At 40.7% G+C, this 27,856-nt stretch overlaps 1 protein-coding gene and 1 pseudogene across 1 annotated transcript in view; one reads left to right on the top strand and one right to left on the bottom strand.

Moving 5' to 3' along the window:
- Positions 1–27,856, bottom strand: part of LOC129138325 (uncharacterized) — a 155,903-nt gene that overhangs the window by 99,641 nt on the left and 28,406 nt on the right. The window contains exon 5 of the mRNA XM_063808751.1: positions 120–1,077. The gene's annotated coding sequence lies outside the window, so the exon portion shown is untranslated. The remainder of the gene's footprint in view (positions 1–119; positions 1,078–27,856) is intronic.
- On the top strand, positions 491–25,921 carry LOC134809788 (small ribosomal subunit protein uS2B-like; annotated as a pseudogene).

Here is a 27,856-nt window from a genome sequence, read left to right as displayed (position 1 = left end):
AAAAAACCTTCTAGTTATACTATCAGGCCAAAATCTAAATTTTAGTCCCCTTTGGAATTTTTCACTTTTGCTTATATGCCATTAAGATGGCGCTTGAAGAAATGCAGTTAAGGACTTACACTGTTAAGTGAGCTCTTCCCAGCCTGTCCATTCTGGGGGTGACCTTTCCACCAGGTCCCTGGCATAAGGCAGTGTGTCTCCTGGAGCAAAGCCAGAATGTAAGATGAAAAGCCACATGCAGAGGATGACGCAAGGGAAACAATCATGACTTTCATAATGAGAGCCAGAAAGAAATTTGAGGTCTTATGCTCACTAGTTCCTAAGCCTGGGTGTTGTAGTCAGCATAATAACTCCCTTAACGTTTTATTCTTCAGGACTTCTAGCCACAGAAGAGTGAGCTATACTAGCAATCAAACTTTGAGTGTACTTGTCCATGTTCCCCAGTCAGAGATCCATACAGCATGTCGTAATTTAAAGAGAAACTTTCACAATGTTTGGAGCCCTTGATGCCCTGAAGATGAAGGAGGAGAATGTCCTCACATTCCTTCCAGCAGGAATCCACTTAGGTGACACCCACCTTGACTTCCAAATGATACACTACAAAAGGAAAAGTGATGGCATCTACATGATAAATCTGAAGAGGACCTGCAAGAAGCTTTGGCTGGCAGCTTGTGCCATTGTTGCCATTTGGAAACTCAGCTGCTGTCAGTGTCACATCCTCCAGGAATGTCAGCCAGCAGGCTATGCTGAAGTTTGCTGCTGCCACTGGAGCCACTCTTATTTCTGGTTCCTTTGCTAACCAGATCCAGGCAGCCTTCTGGGAGCCATGTCTTCTGATGGTTACTGATCCCAGGGCTGACCACATGCCTTTCACAGGGCTATCGTATGTTAAACTGACTACCATTGCTCTGTGTCACACATACTCTCCTCTACGCTATGTGATCATCACCATCTCATGCAATGACAAGGGGGCTCACTCAGTGGGTCCAATGTGGTGGATCTTGGCTGGGAAGTTCTGCACATGCACGGCACCATCTCCTGTGAGCACCCATGGGAGGTCATGCCTGATGACTACTTCTGCAGAGGAAGAACAGTAAAGAAAATAGGCTGGGCACAGTGGCTCAAGCCTGCAGTCCCAGCAGTTTGGGAAACCAAGGCAGGAGGATCACTTGAGGCCAGGAGCTCGAGACCAGCCTGGCCAACATGGTGAAACCCTGACTCTACTAAAAATACAAAAATTAGCTGAGTATTGTGTCATATGCCTGTAGTCACAGCTACTTGGGAGGCTGAGGCATGAGAATCTCTTGAACCTGGGAGGTAGAGGTTGCAGTGAGCTGAGATGGTGCCACTGCACTCTAGACTCTAACCTGGGTGACAGAGTGAGACTCTGTCTCAAACAAAAAAAAAAAAAAAAAGAAAGAAAGAAAAGAAAAAGAAGTAATTACTCACAAACTGAAGTAATTACGACTAATAATAGCAATGATTTACTAGATGTCTACTACACTCAAGAATTTAGCATATTTTATCTATAATTTCCCAGTTACGATGTAAGGCAAATATTATTAATATGATTACCCCCACTTGAAAAACAAAGAAACTGAGGGTCAGGGAAATTAATTGAATTCACCTACGCCATACAGCTACTAACATAATAGGTGCTCAATGAAAGGGAATTCCCCTTTTTTTTTTTTTTTTTCTTTTGAGACAGGGTCTCACTCTGTTACCCAGGCTGGAGTGCAGTGGCATGCTCACAGCTAACTGCAGACTTGATCTCCCAGGCTCAAGTAATCCTCCCACTTCCGCCTCCTGAGTAGCTGGGACCACAGGCACACACCACTATACTGGCTGATTTTTTTTTTTTCATTTTTTGTAGAGATGGAGTCTATGTTGCCCAGACTGGTCTCAAACTCCTGGGCTCAAGTGATCCTCCTGCCTTGGCCTCTCAACGTGCTGGGATTATAGGAATGAGCCATGATGCCCGGCTAGACTGACTTTTTAAAGTAATGAAATTAACAAGTACTCAGGTAAACAAATTAAAGCCCCACAGGACATAAAGTGAAAAGCAAATGTCTTCTTCCTGCCACTCCTAACTCCCTAGAATTTCTTCCCTAGCAATAAGCAGCGTTAAACACTTTTGGATATTCTTCCAGGTATTTTTCATGCATTTATACAAGCAAGGCCATATTTGCCTATTTCCTTGCAATTTGCTTTTTTTCTCTTAAATTATCATAGACTTCTTTCCATATTAGAACATATAGATCTACCTCATTAAAAATAATTGTGCAATATTCTCCTCTATAAATGTATCATAATTTAACAACTTCCATGTCAATGGACAGTGTTTTGCTGTTACAGTCAATGCTTCAGTGATCATCCTTTAAATAACATCTTTGTACCCTGGTATGATTTATCTGTAGGATAAATTTCTTGATGTGAAATTGTGTAAGACAATGTGCACTTGAATTTTTGGTAGATATTCCCAAATAGCCCACTTGAAATAATATATAAGAATGTCTGTTTTCTTATCTGGCATTTTGATATTAGTTTGTTTAAAAAGAATTTTATTTTCCCTTCTAATAGATATTTGTCTGCTCCTTATTATTTCTGGGAGCTACTCAAATGTCCTTTGGAAAATCATCACTTTCCCATGTAGTTGCTAGGGCTTCACCAGGAAGAGACCATGTGCCTTAGTCCTTGCCAATCAGAGTATCAAATCCTCCTACTAACATTGTTGACTCAGGGGTTGACCTGTGACCTAAGTTGTTCCAATGCCCAAGACTCACATGGTAGTTGCCAAGAATCACTCTACTTTTTGCTGGGCTGAATCCTGGGAAGATATAGGCATGGGGTTGCTAAATGGCACGTTGCCTCCTTGTGGCATACCATTATGGATGAGAGGTAAGCTAACAGATGGAGGCAGATGTTGCCCCCTAGATCAAGTGTAAATGAAAGTCAGAAAAATTTACCTCTGAATTTTTCAGTTGTTTGAGCTAGTAGATTTCACCTTTTGCTCAATCTGGTTTGAGTTGGGTTTTTGGTTACTCACAACCTGAAGAGTCCTGTTGGATATATACCTATTTTCCAGTGCTCCAATATACTACAAATTTTAAGTAATATTACTAATTATTGACCGGATATGGTGGCTCATACCTGTAACTCCAACACATTGGGAGGCCAAGGTGGGAGGATCGCCTGAGCCCAGGAATTCGAGACAAGCCTGGGCAACATAGCGAGACCCTGTCTCTACAAAAAAATTTTTAAAATATTGCCAGGTATGGTAGTGTGTGCCTATAGTACCAGCTACTCAGGAAGCTGAGGCAGGCGGATTGCTTGAGCCCCAGAGGTCAAGACTTCAGTGAGCCATGATTGCACACTGCACTCCAGCCTGGGTGATAGAGTGAGACACTGTCTCAAAAAAATAAAAAGCAATATAATGTTTTTATGCTAATCTCACAAATTATCTGGGCTACTGAATCAACTTGGTTCATTTATTTACTTTGTTTATTGGTCAGACCAGCCCATCACAGGATTTTAACACTATAAATTGGCCCCTGGACTAACTCATGCAGGCGAGCAGCAACTCCATCAAACCCAATAATTAATCAGGCAGTCCTCCTCCGTATGTCACGGTGACTATTCATTAAAGCAATGCATATGGCTTGTACCTACCTGTGCTAGCTTTTTGCTTTTATTCATGGTTCAACAAATTTATTAACTTTAGATCCAGTGGAACAAAGGAAAGTTAGTACAGAAGATATTATAATTAGGCTGATAGCTTAAAATTAGAAAAGAAAAACTAAAATTGAGAAGAGATATTGCCACTAACAATAGAATCTGTGACATAAATACACAGGAAACATCTCAAGTTACAGGCCTGGACTCTAGAAACATGAAGAGACACATATGATGATGTCCATGTCCAAGGTCTTACTTTTTGTTTGAGGAGATACTATATGTATTGAAAGAATAAGCAATGGCCTAAGGATATCACTTGTGAATGTCACATATTTCTGATCATCAAGATTCCCATTCAAGAAGTACAAAGCATCTTAAGAGTCATGAGTGAGCCAGGCATGGTGGCTCACACCCGTGATCCCAACACTTTGGGAGGCCAAGGCAGGATGATCGCTTGAGCCCAGGAGCTTGAGACCAGCTGAGAAACACAGCAACATCCCAACTGTACAAAAATTTTTTTAAAGTTAGCCAGGTGTGGTGGCACACACCTGTAGTCCCAGCCACTGAGGAGGCTGAAGTGGGAGGATCACTTTAGCTCAGGAGTTTGAGGCTGCAATGAGCTACAATCGCACTACTGCACTTTAGCCTGGGTGGCAGAACAAGACTCTGTCTTTAAAAAAACAACAACAAAAAAGATTTATAAGGCCAGGTGCGGTGGCTCACGCCTATAATCCCAGCGCTTTGGGAAGCTGAGGCAGGCAGATCACTTAAGTCCAGGAGTTTAAGACCAGGAGTTCAAGACCAGCCTGGCCAACATAGCGAAACCCTATCTTTACTAAAAATACAAAAAATTAGCTGGGCATGGTGGTGCACACCTGTGATCCCAGCTACCCGGGAGGCTGAGGCATGAGAATTGCTTGAACCCAAGAGGCAGAGGTTGCAATGAGCAGAGATCACGCCACTGCACTCCAGCCTGGGTGACAGAGTGAGACTCCATCTCAAAAAAAAAAAATTTATGAGCTAGTGAAGTATATCATACTGTATATATTATATATACTGTATAGGTGTTAACCATTTGCTAAAATAAGATTACCAAATTGAATTGACAATGCTTTAGTAACTTAGGTATGCAAAATGTAATTCCATATGATTTGTTGAACAATACACATAAGAAGCCAAAATACTGATTTAGAGGAGACTCTCAAATTGTCCTGGTGAGTGACATAAGACATAATAATAGCAGCTAAGATTTATTCTAATATATCAAAAATGTACATTTATATAATAAATGAATGCATATATTCATTTAATTCTCACAAATATTCTATGATGTTGTAACATTATTATTCCTACTTTACAGATGAGAAATCTGAGGCATGAGAGGTTAAGCAATTTCACTGGGCATAGTGGCTCACACTTGTAATCCCAGCACTTTGGGAGGCCGAGACAGGAGGATCACTTGACCCCAGGAGTTCAAGACCAGTCTGGGCAATATAGCAAGACCTCATCTCTACAAATTAAAAAAATAATAATAAGCTGAGCATAGTGGGGTGCACCAGTATTCCCAGCTACTTGGGAGGCTGAGATGAGAGGATCGCTTGAGCCTGGGAGGCAGAGGTTGCAATAAGTCATGACTGCACCACTGCACTCCAGTTTGGGCGACAGAGCAAGACCCTGTCTCAAAAGAAGAAGAAGGAGGAGGAGGAGAAGGAGAAGGAGGAGGAGGGGGAAGAGGAGGAGGAGAAGGAGAAGGAGAAGGAAAAGGAGAAGGAGGAGGAAGAGGAGGAGAAGGGGAAGAAGGAGAAGAAGGAGGAGGAGGAGAAGGAGGAGGAGGTGGGAGTGGGAGTTGGGGAGGGGGACGGGGAGAAGTAGTTAAGTGATTTGCCCAAGATAACTTCAGAGCCAGACTTCAAAACTAGATAGTCTGACTCCAGAGCCTATACCCAAAAAAAACACTATAGTGAGTGTATGATTCATATTCTATAAATTATTGCTTTGTTCATATTTTTAAGGAGAAAATATAGGACAAAGAATAGTAAAGACATGACTTCTTCTATTCTGGAATTCTGTACTTTCTCTGGAGCCTCAAGCTGTGCCTTGCACATAATAGATGATCAATAAACTCCTGTTTTATGAATGTATTAAGGAATAATATTTGTGACCATATGCCCCACTTGTCTTTGCAACTCCTGACTACATTACTTTTTCCTAGAATTCTTGTAGAGAAGGTTGTTCTCTAACCAAAATTCCCTGCAAGAAGCAGAGAGTGTTTGAAGTAGAAAGTATATAACAGAGCAGAGCACTGGTCTGAGACTAAGCCCTGACACCATTTAGTTATACACCCTTGAACAAGTCAATTTACTCCTCTTGGAAATAAATGCTCATATATGTCAAATGAAAGAGTTGAAGTAGATAACTGATTTTCAGACTATGCTAATAATGATGGAAAAAGGGGGAAGCATTATGAACAGGTTCAAGCTCTTTGGCTTCAAGGAGAATAGCTCCCCTCAAATCTGTTTTACATATTAAGTATATAAGAGTTTGTAGGCCAGGCGCAGTGGCTCACGCCTGTAATCCCAGCACTTTGGGAGGCCGAGGCAAGCAGATACTTGAGATCGGGAGTTCGAGACCAGCCTCACCAACATGGAGAAAACCCATCTCTACTAAAAATATAAAATTAGCCGGGCGTGGTGGCGCATGCCTGTAATCCCAGTTACTTGGGAGGCTGAGGCAGGAGAATCGCTCGAACCTGGGAGGCAGAGGTTGCGGTGAGGAGCTGAGATGGCGCCATTGCACTCCAGCCTGGGCAACAAGAGTGAAACTCCGTCTCAAAAAAAAAAAAAAAAAAAAAAAAAAAAAAAAGTTTGTTTGCATAAAGTAACTCAAGGAGTTACAAAGTTTGAAGACAACTCAATTTGACCAAATTCTTAAGTACTGTCTCATTTCTAATATTCTATCCCTGGACTACCCAGACACACTCCAATATGTCAGACCCTTTGCCTGTTTTGACCTGTTCAAGAGATATTTTAACTGAATCTTAGAATTCTTTCCATCATTACAATTCTAGATCTGTCCTTTCAAAAGAAAGAAATTGATTTTTTTCCTCCACTCACATTTATCCGTTCACTTTTTGGAGGCTCTCCTTGCCACATCCTTAAATAAGTAACTAGGATAACTGTGGTAATTGCCTGACCTGCAAAGTGTTTAGAACTTCAAGGTTAATGCTCCTGGCACAAGATTTTCGCTACAAACAGCAGAATTCCTCTAACCCTTTGCTGAGGCATTGGTTCAATAGTAAGAGAAGATCATTCCATGTATTGAATTACTCAAAAGAGAATTATCAGAGTTCCCTGATAATCCCTGGTCTACCTATGGCTAAACCGTATTCCAAAAAGAACTGTCTTAAATAACTCAGGAAAGACCCTCACCAGAGATACAGTAGAAGAGCCAAATATTTAACAAAACTAAAAACCAAAACCTATATATTCAAGAACTGGTACAGCCCTACCCCAAATATTGTGCTAATTCCTTATGTTTCATTTTATAATACTGAACTTCCTTTCACATGAATGAAAAGAACTGTTACTATTAAGCCTATCCATTCTCTGGAATTTCTTTAATCAGTTTTCATTAAGGACTGTCAAACACATACATCATTTAGGGACTTTTAAATCTAAATTTTATTGAAGATATATTACATATGGTTTAATATTTCAGCTCCACAATGGCCATTAGCAATAAGCATTACTCCAAGAGTGGGATTAATTAAATATTCTAGCAAACACAGTGATCCAAATAGCAAAGAAAAATCCTGGGCACTGAGCCCAGATTTCCCACCCTCTCTTCTGGTGTGGCTCATCGCTCTCTCTCAGATAAACTAGACAACCAACAAATCTTTCATCATTACTAGTAAATGTATAGATGGGTAATAAATGATCAAATCTCTCCATCAGGTCTCCTATTAGATTTTTTAAGCATAAAACATTGCACAAAATCAAATTGCCCCATAAAAGGGTATTTTTTAAACCAAAGAGAAATACAGTTTTCGGAAATAAAAGGTAATTCCCCACAGTAATCAGCAGTTCTACTCTAATTTGACTTTACCATTCCTCCAGTGACAAGTTGGGAGATGGTCCTATTCTACAATTATAATCCTGTCTTTGCTATGTTATGAAGTTTTAAAGTATTTCAACTTTGTATATTATAGTGAATATAAATCTCAGCTCCACAGAAACCAAGAGATTCAGAGCAAACTCATGATCTTGATCCTACCAAGATTCCTGGGTTTGCACTCATAAGTTAAGACTGATACTCCAACCTTAAATCTTAGCTTTAGATCTGAATTCCTTGGCTTTTGTGATTTTAATCTAGACACTAATCTACTTTAATAGTGAGGGAATGGGAGGAGCTCCAAGCAGAATATTTACAAAGGGTCTTATTCATCAAACAGTCATAGTTCCTCTTCATTTCTTCTCTCAGCTAACAGCAGAGCTATTTGGTGACACAACAGATAAATCTAGCCGATTCAAAAATGACCTGGCAACAACCATTTCTTGTCATTGCCAAATCTGCACTTCTGGGACACAATGTACCGTAAACCTTCTAGCAAATCACCTTCTTCTTTCAATGGGAAGGCTGTTAATAAAGTAAAATCTTTGAAGCTGGATCATCTGACAAAAGGAACAAAAAGTGAAAGAGGAGCAGCAGCAGCATTACATTTATGTAGCCTAAACAGTTTTCAAAGCATAATCAAGTACATTACACAATTTTATCTTTCCAATAAATTTATAAGGTGGTTATAGCCTTAAGTAAGTCACTTATCTTCTGTGAACCTCAGAATCCTAACCTTTATTATTTTATATTTATTTATTTATTTATTTATTTATTTATTTATTTATTTATTTTGAGACAGTCTCACTGTCACTCAGGTTGGAGTGCAATGGCTGGATCTTGGCTCACTGCAATCTCTGCCTCCCGGGTTCAAGCGATTCTCCTGCCTCAGCCTCCCGAGTAGCTGGGACTACAGGCACCCGCCATCACACTCAGTTAATTTTTGTATATTTAGTAGAGCTGGGGTTTCACCATGTTGGCCAGGGTGATCTTGAACTCCGGGCCTCAAGTGATCCACCCACCTCGCCTCCCAAAGTGTGGGGATTACAGGCATTAGCCACCACATCCACCAACCAGAATCCTAGCCTTTATTTTATTTTTATTTATTTATTTATTTTTGAGATGGAGTCCCACTCTGTCACCCAGGCTGGAGTGCAGTGGTGCAATTTCAGCTCACTGCAACCTCCATCTGCTGGGTTCAAGTGATTCTCCTGCCTCAGTTCCCCAAGTAGCTGGGATTACAGGCGTGTGCCACAACGCCTGGCTAATTTTTGTATTTTTAGTAGAGATGGGGTTTTGCCATGTTGGCCAAGCTGGTCTCGAACTCCTGACCTTAGGTGATCCACCTGCCTTGGCCTCCCAAAATGCTGGGATTACAGGCGTGAGCCACTGCGCTTGGCCAGAATCCTAGCCTTTAAAATGAGAATAATATTTCACAGGGTTGTTATTAGGCTGGGACAAAATAACATAGGTAAAGTACTTGGTGCAGCGTACTTCAATGGTAGCCAGGGTTTTATTATTATTATTATTATTAGTCCTACAAATAGTGAAAACATTGCTCAGAGGAAGTAAGTAACCAGCCCAAGGGCATTCAATGTATACATTTTACTGAGTCCTGGCATAGGGCTATGGATATTAAAACGTATACAATCTGGCAGGGTGTGTTGGCTCACGCTTGTAATCCCAGCACTTTGGGAGGCCCAAGGCAGGCAGATCACTTGAGCTCAGGAGTTTGAGACCAGCCTGGGCAACACAAAAAATTAGCCAGGCGTGGTGGCATGTGCCTATAGTCCCAGCTACTCGGGAGGCTGAGGCAGAAGAATCGCTTGAACCCAAGAGGCAGAGGTTGCAGTGAGCCGAGATCACGCCACTGCACTCCAGCCTGGGCAACAGAGCGAGACTCTATCTCAAAAAAAAAAAAAAGAAAAAAGAAAAAAAGTGTAAGATCTATCTAGGAACTCAGAGTCACCCTTAGTAAGAAAGAGAACAACTTTTGGAACAAAATATTCTTTTCACTCTATTCTGATTCAAATCTAGAAAGGAAAAGATAAATTATTTCTTAGATGAAAAACATTATTTCTATGCAGTAGATTTTGTTCACTGTGGTTAAGAGTACTCTAGCCCCCAATCTCCCCAGAAACCTTGCCCCAGACCAAAAAGGAAATCCTTAATAGTGGGATTTCGTGCTTTGAATAGAGAATGCCTTGTTTTTGTGTAACACTGTACAGTTAACTAAGAACACTTTCAACTACACTAACCTAATCTTCACCTACCCGCCTCTGAGCTCTGAATTAAAGAAGACGAAATTGAGGCCCAGCTACCATTGTCATAATCCAGAGTAGAACTAGATCAGTAGCCTCATACTGATTAATAGTTAATGTTAAATTAATAGTTTAATGTTGCCCAACAAACTACTGTGTACCTATATTAAAATATTTTTGCGGCCGGGCGCAGTGGCTCACGCCTGTAATCCCAGCACTTCGGGAGGCCGAGGTGGGCAGATCACGAGGTCAAGAGATTGAGATCATCCTGGCCAAAATGGTGAAACCCCATCTCTACTAAAAATACAAAAATTAGCTGGGTGTGGTGGCGTGTGCCTGTAGTCCCAGCTACTTGGGAGGCTGAGGCAGGAGAATCACTTGAACCCGGGAGGCAGAGGGTGCAGTGAGCCAAGATCATGCCACTGCACTCCAGCCTGACAACAGAGCGAGATACCATCTCAAAAAAAAAAAAAGTTTGCACTCTCACCTAGATTTATTTTCTATTTTCTCTGAGTCTCTATGGCACACTCTAATTCTCCTAGGGGTTTAATACTGAACCTTGCATTTGAGGAATTCCCTCAGGCAATATGTTTATTCAATAACCCATGCAACATAATATAATATCAGTATTCCAAGTATGGCTATGACTTTTACATACAGTAGATCCATAAAGAGAGATGGAGAATGATACTTTGCATTTGTTTAACACTCTTTCAAAGTGCTTTCATATCTATTATTCAGAGACGGAGAATGGAATTTGAATTTAAGAGTAGAAAGGATGTTAGAGATTCTCTAATTCAGCATTTCTTAACCTTCTTTGGATCACTTGCCTATTTGAGAATCTGACAAAAGCTATGGACCTCATAACCAGAAAGATGAACAGATGAATGTATATATATATATATATATATATATATATATATATATATATATATCTGCATTGTTTCAAGGGGATTCATGAATTACTCTCACTTTAAGAACTGCTCTAATTTGAAAACTTTCACTTTACAAATGAGGAAGCTACTATTTATCATGATAGCATCCCCACGAAGAGGCAGAGCAAGGACTATGATCCACATTTTCCAGATCTGGAACTAAGCTTCAGAGAGGTTTCAAGATGCCCAAAGTCTTATAGCTAGGTAGGAGCAGTAGCAGAACCCAGGACTCTGGATAGTCTAGTTCTTATTCTTCCAGATCACATCATCCTCCCAACACACCATGCTAGAATTCTTTCACTATAAGACTAACTCCTATAGTCGATAGTTTGTTTTGCCTTCTGTAACACTCGTAATACTTACTCTCCAGTAAAAAAAGTTCCAAATACAAAAATTGTCCTATTCACAATAGTAACTCATTTCTTACAGAGTTCCAGTAGGCTTCAGTTATTGCTGACACATTAAATACTGAAATCCAGAAATTATCTTTGTAAACAACTCCATAACTTCTAAATTGGTAGTTAAGTATCAAGCTGGCCAATCTCTCTGTCCTTCTCTCTCTCTCTCCCTCTTTTTATTTCCTTTGGTAGAGACAGATTCTTGCTGTGTCCCCCAAGCTGGTCTCAAACTCCTGGGATCAAGCAATTCTCCTGCCTCAGCCTCCCAAAGTGCTAGGATTACAGGCTTGCACTGCTGTGTCTGGCCAATTTCTCCTTTTAGCAGCAAATGAACATACGTGAATCCAAGCAAAGGAGGCAAAAATGCTAATGTTTCTCTTGAACGGGTGTGGAAGACTAGTTTTAGCACATTAGACTTATACCTAACACATAGAGGTGCTCAGTAAATATTTGCTAAATGAATACACAAATTTACCAATTAATACCAGTGAGTTTTTCATGTATTTTATTTCCACTTTCAAAAGTTAAACTAAGCAGCCTGGACAACATAGCAAGACCCTGTCTGTATTTTTAAAAAATTAGCCAGGCATGGTGGCACCTGTTTGTAGTCTTAGTTACTTAGGAGGCTGAGGTGGGAGGATCACCTAAGCCCAGGAGTTCCAGGCTGCAATGAGCTGTGATCACACCACTGCACTCCAACCTGGGCAGCAGAGTGAGACCTTGTGTCTTAAAAAAAAACAAAACAAAACAAACAAACAACAACAACAAAAAATACACACAAAAGCAAACAAGAAGTTAAAGTAAGAATACTGTACTTCTCACTTAAGGTCTAAGTCAGACCAGCAACAGCAGCATATTCAATACTAAAATATATATAATGACAAATAAGTTTTTTAATATGTTCACTCACACTTTATCAAAACAGTCTAGGTCATTAAGATAGTGGTTCTGATGAATTTTATTACAATTTATACATTCTTCCCATAGCAATAAATATATGTAAAATATTTATGGGAAGAAAATATCTTAGATATGTATAAAATATTTAGATATGCCAAGATTATTATAACGTTTATGATGAATGTTAGATTTTTCCAAGAAAATGGCTATTATTAACATTTAATTTAGCTTCACTTAATAACAGGCTATCTTACTATAGTGAAGATTTCCATACCTCACAAAGTCTTTATTTGTAAGCCAAAAGCTTCCAGAATATATTCCAGGGTGCTGAGCATTTTGGTATTGAGAAAGAATCAAAGATGCTGTGTTTTAGCTTTGATTATTCATGCTGGCTTTAGTAGACTTCAAGCCTGAATTTTAATGTTTCATTATCACAGTTTTTCTGTGATAATCTGGATAGATTAAGAATATTCTACAAAACAAATGCTTAATAAGGCAATAAACCTGTTGAAGGAATAAATTAGCAGGCAGGTTATGCTTTTAGGATATCTACACTACAGAAAAGGTATTGTACCCACTCTACCTAGTGATTACGTTTATACTGCAATGTGACTCATAAGACTCACTGTACTGAATAAAATTTAGGCAATTAATGATCTTATTTCTTAGGAAGAACTACTTGCTATTGGATATTAACACAGATCTTGCTCAATTAAAATTGCTCACAGTCAGCAAAAATAATTTCTGCACTGTAATGAAATAATGAAATAATTATATGCAAGGGAGGACTTGTGATCTTTTTAATTATTCTATTCTTCGTTTTTAAAAGGGCTATTTGAAAATGTACTCTTATAATTGATTGCTATAAATCAGTCAAACTCATTCTAAGGATCATAAATATTCTAACTTTTAAAAGACAAAGAAATGCTAAATATTCAATGGGATACTTCAATATTCAGAAAATTTAATCTGGGGGGAAAGGATAGACTGCTCTTTGGAAAATAAAAAAGTAAATTTGTTGTCCCGTGAAAAATGAAATATCTTGAATGTCAGTAACAGAGATGGAATTAACAAGAGATCTTTTTATTGTTTTTTAAGGTCATTAGGCTGTGAATTCTATAATTATGGAAATTGTCAGTCCAGTTCTGTAAGAATGTTTGCTCCCATCCATAAGGTAGTGGAATGTTCAATCAGTCTCTCTCGTGGGAAAGTTAGGTCATAACTGTAAGTGTAACAGCAAAATTGAATTAAGCAAAGAGATTTCATTAGTATTTATAGCCAGAAGGCATCTGTAAAAGTACAGGGCAAAGAAGTTATGTGGAAGTCAAAGGAGAAAAAAAAAAAATGGGTTTCTAGTGACAAAGGCGAATCTGAAAGAGATATAAGTGTATAATGAATAAGAGCTATTGAATGCTACTGCAAAGAGGGAGTTGCAAAGATGTCAAATATTGATTTTCTTGTGTATGCCTTTGGACTACATATGTAATTGTTTAGATTTGCTGTCTTCATGGTACAACAATATTTGTTGTCGAAGGTTAAAAAGCATGATGTGAAATAAACTAAAACCTGAGAAACATGTTGGAGAATCATAATTCTCCACTCAGAATCTCATTAAGAGGTTTCTGTATTTTCTTGCAAAAGAACATTTTTAATGAAGAAAAATGGCATATATATATATGTATTTCAAATAGAACACAAGATCCAAACACTAGTTAATTATGTTACTGAAAATTATTTAATTAACTTTCAGCATCATTTTAAATTAAACTAGTTTCTCTACTTTCTACTTTATTGAATATTCTTAAACCATATATCTAATTTTGAAAGTACAGTTAAACTATACTTTATTTTTCCAGTATGATTACAAGGAATTCTATTAACACTAAACTGATAATAAAAATCTGATGTTACCCCTTTACAAGAAGTATTTCCTGTCATATTTTCCTCTTCACTACTAAAACTTCAGAAGGAAAACTTCTCTGCTTTAAGGTCTATGTAAGCATATATATTGAATAACAAACTGCAAACTCAAGTAATCAAATTAATAATCTGGAACAGTAAGTAAACAAAATACTTTTTTCTAATATTTTTAGGGGTTAGTTTCCCTTTAAATATTCAAGTCTTAACAGAATGTTAACTATCATAATGTTCTTTTTAAATAACAGACTCATTTGTTTCGTTTATCTTTTTTTATTATTTATTATAAACTTGAATCATACCTGTTAATATTACTGTATTCTCTTTCCTACCTCAGGACATTTAAAAATAACAGCCAAACTGTTAAATTCTCCAGATGGAATTTACTACACTTAAAGTCATAATGACCACAAACTAAGAAAAGAACGTTTAAAAAAAAGTATGAACTGTTTTAAGTACCAGCAGGAGACAGGGGTACAAATAAGAAACAGCATAATATATGGCAGAAGCAAATCATTTTACCAGTACAGAAAACACTAGATGGGAAAACTGCAGAGAAGACAACGTCTCCAGCACAAATAAGTTTCAAATTTTATTTTCCATGTCTCACTTTTAATGTTATTAAACATTTAATAGCAATGTAAAACAGAGTGACAACATTTTGAGTGTATGTGCAAACCAAGGCATTTCTTTCCCCGGGGTTTTGAAAGCATGTGTGACACGAAGGAGATAGTCCAGTAGAAACGGCAGCTTCTCTCCGAGGTAAATACTCGTCAAGAACAAAACATAATTCAATTGCACTCTTGTTTTCTGAAAAGGCTGCTTGTGGAATATCCATCATAAAGTCATTTCTATTTCTTAAGAGCTATTAGTGCCTGGCCCCTTGGCTTCATTAAGGCCCTTTTTTTTCAATATGTTATTTTATTTTAGACTGCATCCCACTTCTCAGCTACACAGTGCACACTGCAATTTATTGGCTCCCGAGGGAGACGTCCACAATGCCCCTCAGTGACTGACATACAAGGACAACGTAGCAATGGAGAGAAAGGCGGATTTGTTGGCACTAAGTTGGAAACATTTTTTAAACCCTAGAGGTTAAAAGAGAGTTTGGCCAAGCCTCTGAGACAGAGTGCTGTATCATTTAACTGACACTAACATCACCATGCTCCCCACTAGGAGGGGATCAGTCTCCCAGCCCGTTAATCGCACCCGATGTTCTGGTGGAGCTAAAGAAGCTAGAAGTTTTGAGAGTCCCTGCTGCCAGACTTCAGTGTTGCCTAAGCAAGCATTAAGAGACTATGGTAATAATAGGTGTGCTTACACCAAATAAAAGGTTTCATTAATCAAGCCATATTGAGATAAACCTGTCACTGGACAGAGGGGACCAGAAATCAAATGCTGTGAAAATTCTGACAGATTGTTAAATAGAAACCCTTTAAAATAGAATTTAATTTACTGTGATATTATAGATATTTATGCATCAATAGGCAAGTGCAGATTGAGTTCAGAGGTCGGCTCTGGTATTTGAAAAATAAAAGCACAGGATGAAACAAAAGGTGACAGTTACCTTTGTCTGAAATTAGGGTTCATTAGACTAAATGGGAAGGTTTTAACTGATTCATGTAGGGAACTGAAGCACAGCATGTGATGTGGTGTGCAATATTGGATAACAGGCAAATCCAATTAAGAGATCTTTATCCTGTTAAAGACTTGTCTACAAACTTAAAAAAAAATCCAGGGGCCAGCCACAGAAGAGCCCACCCAGTCATCGTCAGTGGTAAGTATCTCTCAGATCCTAATAGGTGAACATGTTTCCTTTGTGGCATTTTAGTGAGGAGTGCTAGATTTTGAAGGCAGACAGACCTGGGTTCAAAGTCCAGCTTTGCTACTAATTAGCTGTATGACTTTTGACAAATTACCTTCTTTTAGCTTCAATATCCTAATCAGTAAAACAAAAGTACTGCCAGTACTACCTCATACGGCTGCTGTGAGGACTGAGATCAAGTTTGCAAAGTACTTAGCATGGTGGCTGGTGGTGCTCAACAAACAGTAGTTATTAGTGCTTCCTTTTTCTTCTCCTTTCCTTCTCTCCCTCTTTTCTTTTTCCAGTTCCCTCTTTTTGCCTTTTGCCTCCTCTTCCTTGTTTCTTTTTTCCCTCTGCCTACCACACAGGAGCAACCACTGGCACAGCAGCACCTCCAGGCATTTTGCAGCCTCTTTGAATTGAAGGGCCTGCTGACCTTTGATTTGTGGGCAGAGTTCAAAATGAAGTTATAAAAGGCCTCTTCATTCAGATTGCCTCATTCATGGAAGACTGTTGGAAGTTCCTTGGCTCTATAATGTCTGAAACTTGCTTGTTCAAACTGATAGAATTAAGTTCTAGATTCTACCAAATTGATCCATGGGTATAATCTTTCCTTAAAGCCAAACCAGCACATTGCCACAAATTTCTTATTGACTAGTAGCTAGAAATATGTGATGAAGCATTAAGAAGAATTGTTTAATACTTTTTTTAAAGAATCCCACACCCCAAATGTTTTATTCTTACAGTTTGGCCTTATGTATTTCAGCCTCCTAACTCGTTTCCAAAACTTCTATACTTCCTGGGTTTTGTTTTGTATTTTAATGTTTCTGTTTCTTAGTCTTTCTGTCCCCTTCTACTTATCCTGGTTGACAGAGCAAGTCATTAAAAAAAAAAAAAGTTTGAGCCAGGTGCAGTGGCTCACACCTTTCTCATCCCAGCACTTTGGGAGGCCAAGGTGGGAGAATTGCTCGAGCCCAGTAGTTCAAGACCAGCCTGGGCAACATAAGGAGACCCCATCTCTATAAAGAAAAAAGAAAAAATAGCTTGGATAATATCTCAGTGAATAGTGAGGTCACAGAATGGAGTCTTAAAGAAACATAGACAGTACCTTACCCATACGTGAAAGGGAACAGGAAGGCAACATACAATCCTGTTACTACCACTCCCAGGTCTCTAGAAAACAGCCAAGACAGATTCAAGATGCCACACACAGCTGTGTGTCTTTGAGAAAGCAATTTGTCCTCCCTGAGCTCCCTCTCTCAGTTAGATGTACCTCCTCTATACTCTACCTGTACCCTATAAATACCTGTATCATTATTGAAATTATTGGCCCCACCACCAACCTATAAACATTTTAGCACAGATGTTATTATCTTATTTATTTTTGTATCCCCTGGCCAGTGGTGGTGCTCTTTACAAGTGTCTGTTGAATTGATCAAAAATATTCATATCTAGGCCTATCTTAAATGATCCCTTGAACCCCCTCCACATTTATTAACTGAAAGTGGCATAACTGACCTGTGTGTAAGGATAAAATGACTCAGACCACTTGAAATGATTTAATACTAAAAGAGTAGCTCTCAGAAAACTTACCCTTAAACAAAATTTGCACAAACCATAACTCTCTTTTGAATTTGCTGGTGTCATTTTGGATTTCATCTTTACTTCTATCTGTTTGAATAGAGCCATACTTTAAAAAGAAGTGGAAAAAGAATAGAAGTGTATTTCAATTCTCAGCAACTACCAGCTCCTCCAAAAACTAAACCACTTAACTTTCCTGTTCTTCAATTTTCTTTTTAATCAAATGAAAATACTGAATACAGGCCAAATAAATATAGTGTGATTGCTTATAAGGGTCAAATCTCACAATTAAAATCTCCATTTATCATTATTATTTCTTTTAAATTAAGAATGCTAGAGACTGGGCACAGTGGCTCACGTCTGTAATCCCAGCACTTTGGGAGGCTGAGGCGGGTGGATCACGAGGTCAGGAGTTCGAGACCAGCCTGACCAATATGGTGAAACCCCATTTCTACCAAAAATAACCAAAATTAGCCGGACATGGTGGCGGATGCCTGTAATCCCAGCTACTTGGGAGACTGAGGCAGGAGAATTGCTTGAACCCAGGAGGAAGAAGCTGCAGTGAGCTGAGATCATGCCATTGTACTCCAGCCTGGGCAACAGAGCAAGATTCTATCTCAAAAAAAAAAAAAAAAAAAAATGCTAGCGAGACAGGCACAGTGGTGTGCATCTGCAATCCCAGCTACTAGGGAGGCTGAGATGGGAAGACTGCTTGAGCCCAGGAGTTCAAGACCAGCCTGGGCAACATAACAAAACCCCATCTCATAAAATCAATTAATTAACTAAGGATATTTAACTTTTATCTTCTCAACTGTATTAATTACCTATTGCTGCATAGCAAATTATCCTCAAAATGTAACAGTTTAAAACAACAAGCATTTATTATCTCATGCAGTTTCTGGGGTCAAGCATCTGAGAGTGGCTAAGCTGATGGTTCTGGCTCAGGGTCTCTCATGAGGTTACATTCAAGCAACCTCAGGTGCTGCAGTCACTTGAAGGTTTGACCAGAGTCGGCAGATCTATTTCCAAGATGGTTCACTCACATGGCTATTGACAGAAGACTACAAATTCTCATTGGTCATTGGTAGAAGGCCTCAGTTCCTTGCTACGTGGAGAGCTGTCTCAGTACCTTCATAACCTGGCAGCTTGCTTTCCCCAGAGTAAAGGATCTGAGAAAGTACAAGGCCGAAGCCACAATGTGTTCCACGAGCTAGCCTCAGAAGTGACATACCATTATTTTGCCATATTCTATTGGTCACACAGAAAAAAACCCACTATAATGTGGGAAAAGACCCTACAAGCCATGATTACTAGGAGGCAAGGAATCACTGGGGACCATTTTGGGGCCTGGCTGCCACACCAATGAAAATAAATATCCACATCAATGGAGCAGAGAAGTAATAATTTTTTTGGCTTTTCAGGGGGTAGAAAGCCAGAGATCAAATGATTTCCCAAGAAGAGAGATTAAACTCTGTACTAAGCCACCTCATATAATACGTTAATTAAATAAGTAGATAAACTTAAATTTCTGACTCCTTATTCAAGTTCTTTTTTTTTTCAAGTTTAAACTCCTCTGTCCTGTGGTTTTTATATCCAGAACTCTTCAATGTATTACTTATCCCCTGAATTCACCAAAAACAAATTCACCTTCCCCAACTTTACCTATAACTGCAGCACTTGGGGTTAGGGGAAAAACATTTTCCCCCTAAGCAATAACTAACATCAATAACCAAGATATAAAATAAACTCACACCTATGGATATACTAACAATGCAGACTATATATTCAGTAGGTAGCAGTTAATTTTATCATACCAGTTCTTTTCAACACCTTAGCTGGTTGCACAAGGATCATATGAAACTAGATTCTTTAATTCCAAGGTGAAGAGCATAAAAGTCTGAATCTCTGAGGTTCTAACAAATCAATCTGTAACAAAAGATAATTACTCCTGTATCCTACCTTCTGTATCCTGCCTGGTGAAAAAGGAAACTGGCAACTGAGACCTGGGTTCTAGCCCCATCTCTGTCATTAACTTGCTGGGTGATATCTGGCAAGTAACTTGACATCTCTGATCCTCAACTTTAAAGATCCAAGGTTAGATCAAAATAACTCTTCCAGGACTAAAATAAATTTGACAATTCTGATTAATCTGTGCTTTCAGGTGAACCCAGCTTGCTTATCCCTACCTACTTTTGGTTGTGACTCTACACCAATTTTCTTTCTTTTTTTTTTTTTTACTACACTGCATCAGAAAACAATAGGACGATGGCCATTTCTGAATTTATATTAGGCTTTCCTCCCTAACCTTTCCCTATCTCACCAAATAGTGCTGGAAAAATACTCGGCACTATTCATGGTGGGAAGCTCAACAGAAATGAAAATAATCAGCCAGTAATGTGATCAATGAAACCAAATTGGAAATAAATTTAGGTACACGAATATAAAACCAATGCTTAAAAAATGGTTTCAACCAAAAAATGATTGCTCATAGACATAGACAGGAAGATGTCTTTCCCCAAAGGATTCACTCTTCACAGAGTTTGGCAGCATGATGAAAGGCAGAGGAGTGTGACTCCATGGCAGTAGAAGAAATGGTACTCTCATCAGCTGGCAACCAATTTCCCTCAGAGGAGGTATAGACATAGCTAAATCAAGCCAAAAGTTATGAATGTCCCTGAATTCCCATGGGAAAAGAGTGTAGTGCAAAGAAAGAAGTCTCATCTATTGGGCCTAGACGAGCTTGAAGAAGACAGGGAAGTCCCTTAGCAATTTTCTGACAAAGAGAGAAAGCAAGAGAAATAAGGAAATGAGGGAAAGAAAGAAAGGTAAAGAAGAGAAAGTTTAGAGAAAGAAAGTGGCAGAGAAGCGTAAGAATGAAAGAGGAGGGGAAAAATTATCCAGCACTAGAGACTCATCAAGAGAGCCCTGATTGTCTTAGTCAATAAAGTATCCCGACCACCTACCACAATGCCTGTACAGAACAGGAGTTCAGCATATGTTGAATGAATGAAAGAATGCAGATAAAGAAACAAAAATCAGTTTGGAAAAAGGCAGGATATTCATTGTCTTACAGCTATGCACTAACTCTAGCTAAAAATTTCACGACCTAAAAAATGTATACGAGGAAGGTTAGAAAAGGTAGCTGAATCAGTACAAATCTATAACCCCTTTGGGGGAAAAAAAAGAATAAAAATACATGTGCTGCTGTTAAATATTTTGTCACTTTCTTATTTCCTTTTGTATATTAATAATCTCTCAATTAAGCACCTCATAAATATTTTAGGATATCATGTTAAGAAAGAAATAACATCTTTATTTTTACGCCAGTTCAAAAGAAATTGATGGTTCTAAAAAAAAAAAAACCCCACTTTATTTGGCATAGAAACCACATAGTCATCTATGTCATTTCTTAGAGCTCTGTCAATATTTCAGTATTAAAATAAAATTGTTAAGAAAAAGCAACTGAGTAAAGAAGCATTTCAAAGTTTTCTAGGACTTTTATCCTTCCAAGAATAAGTTGCCTGCATATTTGTTTCTTTTGGTTAAATACTGACACAAGCTCAAACTATTACAGTTTGAAACTGCAGTTCATTCGCCTTTTACAGATTGTTTTAGATCTTGGTCTAACACAACTATCCCTTTAGGACCAGTCAGATTGCCATAGTAATTGCTCAGTGACCACAGTTGTTGCAACTTTGACACAGGAATGACCACAGTTCTAGGTCAGCTTTCATTTTACCCAGAAATGAAGACACATTAACAAAAGTAGGACTGCACACACATAGACAGAATCACAAATATGATATCTGTTATAGAAAGGAAATAGAATAGTATCCATTTTGATATCACATAAAGACTGATTTTCAATCAGATTGAAAATACTATTTTTTTCCCTCCATCATTCTTCTCTTTTAAGAGCATGAAAAACATTACTTCTACACAGCATTTTAATCAGATATGCTTTGTTTAAATTAATTATATTCTTCACCTGGGCGCGGTGGCTCACGCCTGTAATCCCAGCACTTTGGGATGCCGAGGCGGGCAGATCACGAGGTCAGAAGATGGAAACCATCCTGGCTAACATGGTGAAACCCCGTCTCTACTAAAAATACAAAAAATTAGCCGGGCGTGATGGTGGGTGCCTGCAGTCCCAGCTACTCGGGAGGCTGAGGCAGGAGAATGGCGTGAACCTGGAGGCGGAGCTTGCAGTGAGCCGAGATGGCGCCACTGCACTCCAGCCTGGGCGACAGAGCAAGACTCCGTCTCAAAAAACAAACAAATAAACAAACAAACAAACCAAAAACAAATAAGCTCAATAAATATCACAAATATAAAGTATAATGTAGAGGAAGGAAAAAGCAAGTTGCTGCTGGGCGCAGTGGCTCACGCCTGTAATCCCAACATTTTGGGAGGCTGAGGCAGGCAGAACATGAGGTCAGGAGTTCCAGACCAGCCTGGCCAACATGGTGAAACCCTGTCTCTACTAAAAATACAAAAATTAGGTGGGCGTAGTGGTGCATGCCTGTAATCCCAGCTACTCAGGAGGCTGAGGCAGTAGAATTGCTTGAACCTGGGAGGCGGAGGTTGCAGTGAGCCGAGATCACCCCAAAACACTCCAGCCTGGGCGACAGAGTGAGACTCCATCTCAAAAAAAAAAAAAAAAAAAAAAAAGCAAGGAAAAAGCAAGTTGCAAAAGAAGACATACAGTATGATTTCACTTAAGTTCAAAAATCTGTAAAGTATATGTATTCGTGAGTGTGTGTGTGTGCAGGAGACATACATAATAAAAGTATAAAGAAAATCAAAGAAAATAGGTCGGGCACAGTGACTCATGCCTGTAATCCCAACACTTTGGGAAGCCAAGGTGGGTGGATCACCTGAGGTCAGGAGTTTGAGACCAGCCTGGCCAAAATGGTGAAAACCCGTCTCTACTAAAATAAAAAAAAATTAGCTGGGTGTGGTGGCAGGTCCTGTAATCCCAGCTACTAGAGAGGCTGAGGCAGGAGAATCGCTTGAACCCGGGAAGCGGAGGTTGCAGTGAGCCAAGATCACGCCACTGCACTCCAGCCTGGATGACAGAGAGAGACTCTATCTCAAAAAAAAAAAAAAAAAAAAAAAAGAACAAAAATTTCAGAATTATAATTATCTCTAGCAAGAATGGTTAAATGGCAAATTGAAGGTTTCAGTCAAATTATTAAAGTTCTATTTTTTAAGCTATAGGTTGGTTACACGGCTGTTCATTTTATTCTTCTTTTTTTTTTTTTTTTTTTTTTTTTTGAGACGGAGTCTCACTTTGTCGCCCAGGCTGGAATGCAGTGGCGTGATCTCGGCTCGCTGCAAGCTCCGCCTCCCGGGTTCATGCCATTTTCCTGCCTCAGCCTCCCAAGTAGCTGGGACTACAGGCGCCCACCACCATGCCCGGCTAATTTTTTAAATATTTTTTAGTAGAGACGGGGTATCACCGTGTTAGCCAGGATGGTCTCGATCTCCTGACCTTGTGATCCGCCTGCCTCAGCCTCCCAAAGTGCTGGGATTACAGGCATGAGCCACCGCGCCCGGCCTCATTTTATTTTTCTTAATAACTTACATGTACATAATACGTATTATTTTGTATGTATAAAATATTTTATAGTAAAAATTTCAGTAACATATATAGGTATAGGTAATCACTAAAAGAATAGAATAGAGGCTGGGTGTGAAGGCTCACATCTGTAATCCCAGCACTTTGGGAGGCCAAGGTGGGCAGATCACTTGAGGCCAGGAGTTCAAGACCAGCCTGGCCAACATGGTGAAACCTCGTCTCTACTAAAAATACAAAAATTAGCCCGGCATGGTGGCACACACCTGTAATCCCAACTACTTGGGAGGCTGAAAGGAGAATTGCTGGAACCCGGAAGGCAGGGGTTGCAGTAAGCTGAGATCACACCACTGCACTCCACCTTCAGTGACGGAGTGAAACTGTCTTAAAAAAGAATTGTAAATTAAGGTGACAGTAATAAAACCTGCAAGATCAATCATAAAAAAATAATAGAATAAAATGTATAACTTCTTTTTTTTGAGACAGAGTCTCACTCTGTCACCCAGGCTAGAGTACAGTGGCGCAATCTCGGCTCACTGCAAGCTCCGCCTCCTGGATTCCTTCCATTCTCCTGCCTCAGCCTCCCGAGTAGCTGGGACTACAAGCGCCTGCCACCATGCCCAGCTAGTTTTTTGTATTTTTAGTAGAGACAGGGTTTCACCGTATTAGCTAGGATGATCTCGATCTCCTGACCTCGTGATCCACCCGCCTCGGCCTCCCAAAGTGCTGGGATTATAGGCATGAGCCACCACTCCCGGCCATAAAATGTATAACTGCTAAAGCAAGAAAGAGGAGTGACCTTAGCGAGATGTCAGAATAGAACTTTTTAGAGCTCATCCCATTCATGAAGCCTGGGGAAACATTAATTAGTATCTGTACACCAAAGTAGCATCACAAAAATCAGGTGAGACATTATATCACATAAGTATATCACAGAACTCAGACACACTGAAGACAGCATAGGGAGGACAGTTTCACATTACCCACGTTACCTCACCCCCAACCACAAGCAGCACAGCATGGAGAGAGATATTATTAGGAGAAGGAAGTGAGCACTGGACATTGCCTCAGACCGCAATACCAGGCCCACTTAAGTAAAACCCAGCACCAGGCAGGCCTCCAAAGCCCCACACTTCAGGCCCACCCCAGCACCAAGCCAGTCCTCCCAACTCCAGACCTTAGGCCTATCCCCCAGATTCAGACACCAGCTGGAGACTGTAGGCATGCCCCACTACTAGGCTTATCCCATAGGTCCCAGCTTCCAGACCACTCCCAGCACTAGGCTAGCCCCCATGGCCCCAGCCTCCAGGCCAGCCTCTGTAGACCCATCCTCCAGGGCAGTACCTACAGATTGCAACATCAGGTTGACTGTGTAGTCCCAGAACCCAGGCCTGCCTCCACAGACTCAGCCTCTGACCCATCTTCCAGGCCCATCCCAGTGCCAGGCTAGCCCCTGCTGGCCTGGCCTCCAGGCCTATCCCCGCACCAAGCCAGCCCTCACAACCCTAGACTCCAGGCCAGTACCCACAGACCCAGCCTCTAGCCCCACTGCTACACCAGGTTGGCAACCACAGACCCTGGATCAGGACTAGTCCCTGCGGATACAAGCTCCAGACCTGCCAAGTGCCAGGCCAGGCCCCATGAGCTAAGGATCAAGACCTTCCCCAGGCCCCAGACTGGCCCAGCACCATGCCAGCCTACACGGCCCCAGGCTTCAGGCCCACCCCAGCACCAGGTTGGTATTTGCAGACCCAGTAGATCAAAGCCCACCCCTATGGCCTCAAGAACCAGGCCAGTACCCTCAGACTCCACCTCCAGGCCTGCCCCAGAGGATACAGGTTCCAAATTCACCCTACCATGCCAGCCCTTGGGTCCCAGCTCCATGCCAGTCCCCAAGGACTCAAGCTTCGGGCCCGCCCTAGACTCCAGATCAGCCCAATGCCAGGCTGACCCCCATGGACACAGGCTCCAGGCCATTCCTTGTGGGCCCACACTTCAGCAGACCCAGAGCCCAGGCCCAGTAGACAATAGCACTAGGAAGGTACCTATAGACCCATCCTCCAGGATCATTTCTGAGTCCCAGTTTCCAGGCTGGCCCCAGTGGCCCCAGGTAGACTCTCACAGACCCAGCCTCCAAGCCAACCTAGAGCTAAGCCATCCCTCAAAGCACCAGGAACCAGCCCAGACATCATGGACCTAGCCTTCCAGCCAGTACCTACACAGCCAGCCTCCAGTCTGTTCCCCATGGACCCAGGGACCAGGACCATCCCCATGAATCCAGGCTCTGGGCCAGTCCCCAGGCCCTCAGGTTCTAATGAACCCAGGGTCCAGGCCCACCATATTAGACACTAGAAACAGCTTGGCCCTTGTTAATTGAGGCTCCAGGGCTATACCTGCAAACCAGGCTGGTCCAGGCCAGCTCCTGCAGACCCAGGATCCAGGTCCACCCCTGTAGACCCAGGCTCCAGGCCTATGCCTATGGACAGATGCCAGGCCTATCCCAGTTTCTGGCCAGCCCCTGCAGACTCAGGCTCAAGACCTGTCTCGGTGGCAGATTGGCCCCAGTGGGCTCAGGATTCAGGAAAGCCCCCATGGACACAGGCTCTGCATCTGCCCTCACAGACACAATATCTAAGCCTGTTGCAACAGACTCAGTCAACAGGTCTACCCCAGTGGACCCTGGTGCCAGACCAGCCCCCACAGACCCAGAATCCAGGATCATTCCATCAGACCCAAGCTCTAGGCCTGCCCCAGTGGACTGAGACACAAGGCCCAACTCTGTGGACCCAGATGTGAGGTCCTCCACCTGCTGATCCAGGCACCAGACAATACTACCCAAGGGCTCCAGCAGTAAGCCCTCTTACAAGCAACACCAGCTAGCCTGCCCAGAATCTCTGGGCAGGCTGACTGGTAAAGGGTTTTCCCTGCCAAAGCCAGTCTGCAAAAACTGGAATAAATCCCCACCTCTTTAAATGCACAGGCATCAACACATGGCCACAAGTATCACAAACAATCAGGAAAAACATGACACCACCAAAGAAAGAAAATAAAACACCAGTAACCAGATCTAACAGAAAAGGAGATTTATAAACTGACTAAAAAATAATTCAAACAATTGTCTTTAAAATGCTCGGTGAGCTACAAGAGAATACAAATAGACAACTAAATGAAATTATAAAAACAATACATGAACAAAATGAGAAGTTCAACAAAGATAAAGAAATTACGGAAAAAAAAAAGATGACTGAACTCTGAACTGATGGTTTCCATAAAGAGTCTTCAACAGTAGGCTCAATCAATAAAAAGAAAGAATCAGGTAGCTTGAAGACAAGTCATTTGAAATTATGCAGTTAGAGGAACAAAAGAAGCAAAGAAAAATAATAAAGCCTACAGAAATTATACAACACTATCAAGTAAACCAATGTAGACACATTCTGGGTGTCCTAAAGGAGCAAAGAAAGAGAAAGGGGCAGAGAAAGAGAAAGGGGCATTGCTATAAAGAACTACCTGAGATTGGGTAATTTGTAATGAAGAGGTTTAATTGATTCACAGTTCCACAGGCTGTACAGGAAGCATGGCTGGAGGGGCCTCAGGAAACTTACAATAATGGTGGAAGGCGAAGGGAAAGCAGACATGTCTTACATGGCCAGAGAAGGAGGAAGAGAGAGAGAATGGGGAGGTGCTACACATTTTTAAACAACTAGATCTCATGAGAACTCACTCACTAATCATGAGAACAGCAAGGGGGATGTAAATCCCTATGGTCTAATAACCTCCCACCAGGCCTCTCCTCCAACACTGGGGATTACAATTCAACATGAGATTTGAGTGGAGACCCAAATCCAAACCATATCAGGGCAAAAAAGCTTATTTAAAAAAATAATGATAGAAAATTTTTCAAATTTGGAAAGAGAAATAAACAACCAGATTCATAAAGCCCAAAGAGTCTGGGTGCGGTGGCTCATGCCTATAATCTTAGCACTTTGGGAGGCCAAGGTGGGAGGAACACTTGAGGTCAGGAGTTCAAGACCAGCCTGACCAACATGGTGAAACCCCGTCTTTACTAAAAATACAAAAATTAGTTGGGCATGATGGTGCACACCTGTAATCCCAGCTACTCGGGAAGCTGAGGCAGGAGAATTGCTTGAACCTGGGAGATGGAGGTTGCAGTGAACCGAGATTGTGCCACTGAACTCCAGCTTGGGTGACAGAGCAAGACTCCATCTCAAAAAAAGAATAGAAAAGAAAAGAAAAAATTAGCTGGGTGTGGTGGCACACACCTGCAGTCCCAGCTACTCCGGAGGCTGGGGCAGGAGAATTACTTGAACCCAGGAGGCAGAGGTTGCAGTGAACTGAGATCTCGTCACTGTACTCCCGCCTGGACAACAGAGCGAGACTTCGTCTCAAAAAACACACAAAAAAACAAAAAATATAAAGCCCAAAGAACCCCAAATAGATTAAATATAAAAAGATCTTAATGTGTCAGCAAGACACATTATCATCAAACTCTCCAAAGTAAAAGAGAGAATTTTGAAAGAAACAAGAGAAAAGCAACTTATCATATACAATGGAACCTCCAGATTTCTCAACAGAAACCTTGCAGGCCAGAAGACAGTGGGATGATATAGTCATAGTAATGAAAGAATAAAACTGCCAACCAAGCATACTATGCCCAGCAAGGCTGTCCTTCAGAACTA

This window comes from Pan troglodytes, chromosome 1, assembly GCF_028858775.2.
Source record: "Pan troglodytes isolate AG18354 chromosome 1, NHGRI_mPanTro3-v2.0_pri, whole genome shotgun sequence".
Classification (NCBI taxonomy): Eukaryota; Metazoa; Chordata; class Mammalia; order Primates; family Hominidae; genus Pan; species Pan troglodytes.
Note: the sequence above shows the minus strand (reverse complement) of the source record. Positions and strands in the feature narration are given on the sequence as shown.